The following is a 5,323-nucleotide window of genomic DNA, read 5'->3' on the forward strand; positions in this document are numbered from 1 at the left end:
CTAACTTTAATATAATCAGTTTCCAATCCCCATTCGAGATATCTTTCATTCCAACAATCAGACAGAAGCCCTAGGACAATTTCCCACCATCTTGAAGCCTTAGGTTCATCAGTTCATCGCATGCTTTCAACCTTTCATCAGATAAGTGAATCATTCGTGATACCGATGTCAGACTAAAACCATTGTATTCACTTTAGGCTAGGGTTTTGTGTATCCAACTTTAATCAGATTATATGTTTTGAATGAGTATGAACTTTATTGAATGTTCTTTAATCTTGTTTTACATTATGAATTGATTGTTTAAATAGTTTATGCTTTTGACTATCAAGCTTTGCATCACTTTTCTGGTTGTGTTCATCACATGTAGGGTTAAATCTTATGTCATTGAACTAGTTATCGTTAGTCATTGCTCATACTTGATTTTCATAAATTAAACTGGTGAATGGGTAAACTGGGGTTCAGTTGTGTTAACAATTTGGTTAGGGTATCGTTTGTCATCACAACCCACCTATTTGGTCTAGTAATTACTGTGCAATTATTTATCTGAATTTGTGATTAGTCTGTCATCACATTAGCTGAACCTTAAGTGAATCATTTTCTCATTATTGTTTGCAGTTCATTTAAAGAAATCGTGTGTTATTAAATCATCTTTTATAAACTGCTTGTCATCGCTTGTCCTCCATATACAAAAACTATAATTATGAATTTTACTTTCACTTTCCACTTTTTCTCTTTGGAGACGACCTTACTTATCCGTACTAGTTATAGGTATTTAAGACTTTGAAATACTTGTTTTTGATTATAGAACGACATCTACATCAGGTATACTGCTTGCTGACGTCATGATGCTAAGATCTCCGTCGTGGTTCCGCCGTCAGGTATACTACTTGCTGACGTCATGATGCTAAGATATGGAACAACAATGATGTTCCTTCAACAATAGTAATATTGTTTCAACCAGAATAGATCTAAAAATTTTCTTATTCTACTTATGTCTCCTTTTCTTTTTCCTCCGCCGTTAGGTATACTGCTTGCTGACTTCATGATGCTACCTCTTATATTATCCCAAAAAATCACCAAAACTTTTGCCATAAAACTCAAGTTCGTTCACCGGATGGCGCCAATGTCAAAGAAAATCTTGGACCCTTAAGGATTATGGGCCAAGACCAGCTCGATTAACGGATAATGTGAGTGATACTTGAGAGATATGAGAGATTATATAAAACACATAATAAAAGGTATTAATATGATGGTATTGATATGAATAATGATCCTAATATTGTTACAAGCATACAGGCTATGTATAAGCATAATATAGCATCTACAATCATACTATTATTCCTAATGGCCGACCACGTCCAAGGACAGTACTTGTCCAACTGTAATCCTTATCTTCTTTCATGTCCAAGGTCGGTACTTTTCTAGCTGTAATCCTTATCTTCTTTCTTGTCTTTGTCAAGTAGATGTTTCTCTAGCTTCTCCTGTAACAATGCATCATCATAGGTGTCGATGCCATTTCTTGGGTGTTACCCCTACAGGCGGTCTCTTCAATCTTGAAAAGAGTTTTGGTAATTCTATGGATACACTCATTCTTCATCATGTGCAAACTACTTGTATTTTGCTAGTAATTAGTATTCATAACCCAACACGCCTCGAAACACCTCACGCTTTTTAAAACCAAGGTATAGAGAAATATAGTGTTGGTTTGAAAAAACTGGACAACGTGTTTGATCCGAGACAAACCAGAATCAAGACAAACAAAGTATATAACAAACTAAGACTCGCTACTGTTATTGACTCATTTTTATACCCTTCTTTATAGGCTTAGAATTAGCGCACCACCTAATATCTTATATTCACCAAAGTGATGTTTGCGAATCTTTCAGTTGTGGTTTGATTATGAATTCCTTTATTAGACGATACATCAGAAGTTACACCATCAACAACCAAACATGTATCAACTAAAAAGGTACTCCTAAACATACACAATTATTTTTGTACTTAGAAATTGATGAACATATTATTTGAAATATAAAGCTAGAGTTGTAGATTCTCAACATGGAACACTTGGGCCAAATTATTGAAGTCTTGTGTGGGTACATTAAATTACATTTCAGTTTTCTACAAACAAGGAAACCTCACAGGAATAACTTAGACAAAATTTTCAATTCTTGTCTTAGACAAATTTTCAATTCTTGTTTTTATATTTTCCAAGATCATGATAACAATTAGTAGTTATGCTTTCATCAACATATTTTTGATGTATGTAAGAACCTCGTCAACATTGACTGTCCACACAACTGAAACCGGAGAATATCCTGTCCATGGATTCTTTGTATTCCACCTGCATCATTTGACATAAACATAAATTAGAAAATATAAAACATACATGTAAACCAGCCTTTCAAGAGGAAAAAAAGTTCATTTTGACTTTTGAGGTCAAATTGACCGCTTTAAAACTCACCAATTCATAAGGATTCTTCATATTTTTCAAAATATCTGACAAACAACTAATATACATATTTGTATATACTAGAAAATATAGAATTTTGCAAGCCTCTGAATGAATATATGTAAAACTCGGTATTTTTTGAAAAAAAAAATTGTTTCACCTCAAAAGTCAAATTAACTAAAACATAGGATTTACTTTTTCAATCCTAGATCCATTTGAGTATGGCCAACACAAAGGCCCTGCATCTCCACTCGAACAACTCCTTTCTTATATTTGAAAAGATCGGGCCGAACGAGCAATACAAAATTGACTGGGTCATGAAAAAAAATATCCCTAAACAAATATCACAAAAACACATCATCTAAATTTCATTCTAATCATCAAACGAATCCTAATACAGTCATGCATATATACCGTTAAGACCCTCGGATTCTGCATGCCAATCTCTATAAAACTTAGTAATGTCACCCAAAAATTTAGCATGCTTCCCTGTAGACAGCCGCCTCAGTTCATCAAGATCAGCATCTGAAAGCCACAAATCAAGAATATTACAAATACGAGGAGTCTAAAAATTTTGACCAAAGTAAATGACCTGACCTGTTAGTATGACTTGTTCTGTGATGTTTATGCCAACAATGGTTATATTCGCCCCGGATGTGAACACAATGTCAGCTGCTTCAGGGTCCCCATACATCCGCAGATAAAAATATTTCATGATTGTTGTCAATTTCGTCCGAGTCGATAACTTTGTCTATTTTCAACGTTAACTCAAGGCTCAAAATGTCTTTTCATTTTTTTTATTATTACGAAAAAATGCTATTACAGTTAACGTATTTAAAAAAAATATTATTAAAATGAATATTGTTACTGTAATAATATAGTTTTTGTAATCATACTAAATGCACATTTAGAAGAAATTTTGCAAGTGGGTCAACAGAGCTAAGAATTTATCCGTTTTCACCCGTTACCCAACCTGCCTATTTTTCTCATTTTATCATGAGGAAAAATAAACAAGGAACGCTTGTACATTTGATTCTACAGCTGGACTCATATTTCCTAGTGCAAAGAAAGCTCCACCGAGTATAACCACTCTTTTCACTTTGGTTGCAAATGACGAGTCCCGCTTAATGGTCTAGATTAAAACAACCAACACGTTAATTATGATGTGGTAAACTGATAATAAGTTAATAACCACAATTGTAGCTTACCATAGCCAAATTCGTGAGCAGGCCAAGTGCAAGTATAGATATTTCACCGGGATTTTGAGAAAATTTCAACTAAAAAATTCGGATGCTGATATTTCTACTTTCTTTGATTTCGGTTCAGGTAAATTAATGTCATCCAGTCCATTTGAACAATTAACACAATCACCGATATTTGACGTTCCACACTAAGGTTAAATCAGTTCATAAGATTTTATTAGTTATATAGCATGTGTGTATACCATGTGTAACATCTCTCCAATGAGTGAGATTTTACTGGGCATGCACTTTTGTTTGTTTATAAGCTAGTGTACGCGTTACACAAAAAGGAACATACGTATCTTTAGAGGTTGAGAGCTACCTTCGGCAACAGGGACATCATGACGTCCTAACATCTCACACTATCCTTTGACAAAACAAAAGTACTTGTGATTGATCCATTTGAAACATGACATGCGCAATTAATTAATGAAGAAAAGTGAGTACGTACGAGAAGTAAGGCATTGCACGTGGCATTTTTTGTTGTAGCATTACCAAAAATGGTTGTTAAACCCATGATCTCCAAATGTGGTGTTTGCAAAGCCATCATGATTGTCATTCTATCATCTGTAGGTGAAAAACATTAATGTTTTTATCATCTTCAAACTAATTAACGTATGTACGTACTTTTTAGCTAGTAAAATCCAAATGAAAGAAGATTAGAGGATACCAATTCCGTGATCGGTATCGATGATGATCTTTTTAGTGACCGCACAATCGCCATGCAACATCGGTGGTATGGAACCCATGAGAAAGTGTTGGATTAATTTCTATTCCACGTCACAAGTCGGTGAAACGGGCCTAAGAGGTTTTAACAAGTCAGTTAAAGTCTAAGGGGTATTATGAAACATTCTTCCATTTGCTTGGTGGCCAAGTTGACCTTGTTAGCCAAGTTGACCTTATTGCCCAAGTTCACCTTAGTGGCCAAGTTGAGTGGTGGACACATGCTTGGTGACCAAGTCGGGTTACTAGTATAAACACATGTACAACAGCAAACACAACAATCACAACCATCACTACCAAAGATATGTAATCGGTTTTTTGAGTTATATTTTCTGGTTAAATATAAGTCGGTTATTTCTAATTTGTGCGTTAATTATCGTTTATCATTCTTGGTATCAGAGCTGGGTTCAAGAACGCGATAAATAACGGCAACAATGAAGGTGTTTCGATTGAACAAGTTTGTTTGATTTCCCGAAGAAGTTGTTGACGTGGTTGATCAAACAAGTTGATTTGATCTACCGAAGAAGTTGTTGTCATTGTCGATCGGATAGTTCGTTCAATTTTTACTTTATTCAAACACGTTAGGTTTATGTAGCCATGGGTGACATGACTCCACCGCCGCCAAAGGGGAAAGAGAACGTGCCATCTTCCATTCAATGTCCAATGTTAACTTCAACGAACTATACTGTGTGGGCTGTGAGGATGAAAGTAGTCCTAAGAATTCACAAAGTTTGGGACACCATCAACTCGGGTGTCTCCGATGAAGACAAAAATGACATGGCTATGGCCATGGCCATGTTGTTTCAATCCATACACGAAAACTTGATCGTCCAAATTAGAGATCAAGAAACTGCTAAAGCCATGTGGGATTCGATTAAAACCCGACACTTAGGGGCCGAATGGGTGA

General features: G+C 35.3%; 1 pseudogene; it reads right to left on the reverse strand.

The window, feature by feature from the left end:
* Window positions 1-2,235: 2,235 nt before the first annotated feature.
* Window positions 2,236-4,442, reverse strand: LOC143562661 (putative uridine nucleosidase 1; annotated as a pseudogene).
* Window positions 4,443-5,323: the final 881 nt, after the last annotated feature.

Source organism: Bidens hawaiensis, unplaced genomic scaffold (assembly GCF_021521415.1).
Source record: "Bidens hawaiensis isolate Kalapana, Puna unplaced genomic scaffold, B.hawaiensis_p1.1 tig00021045_1, whole genome shotgun sequence".
In the NCBI taxonomy this organism is placed as follows: Eukaryota; Viridiplantae; Streptophyta; class Magnoliopsida; order Asterales; family Asteraceae; genus Bidens; species Bidens hawaiensis.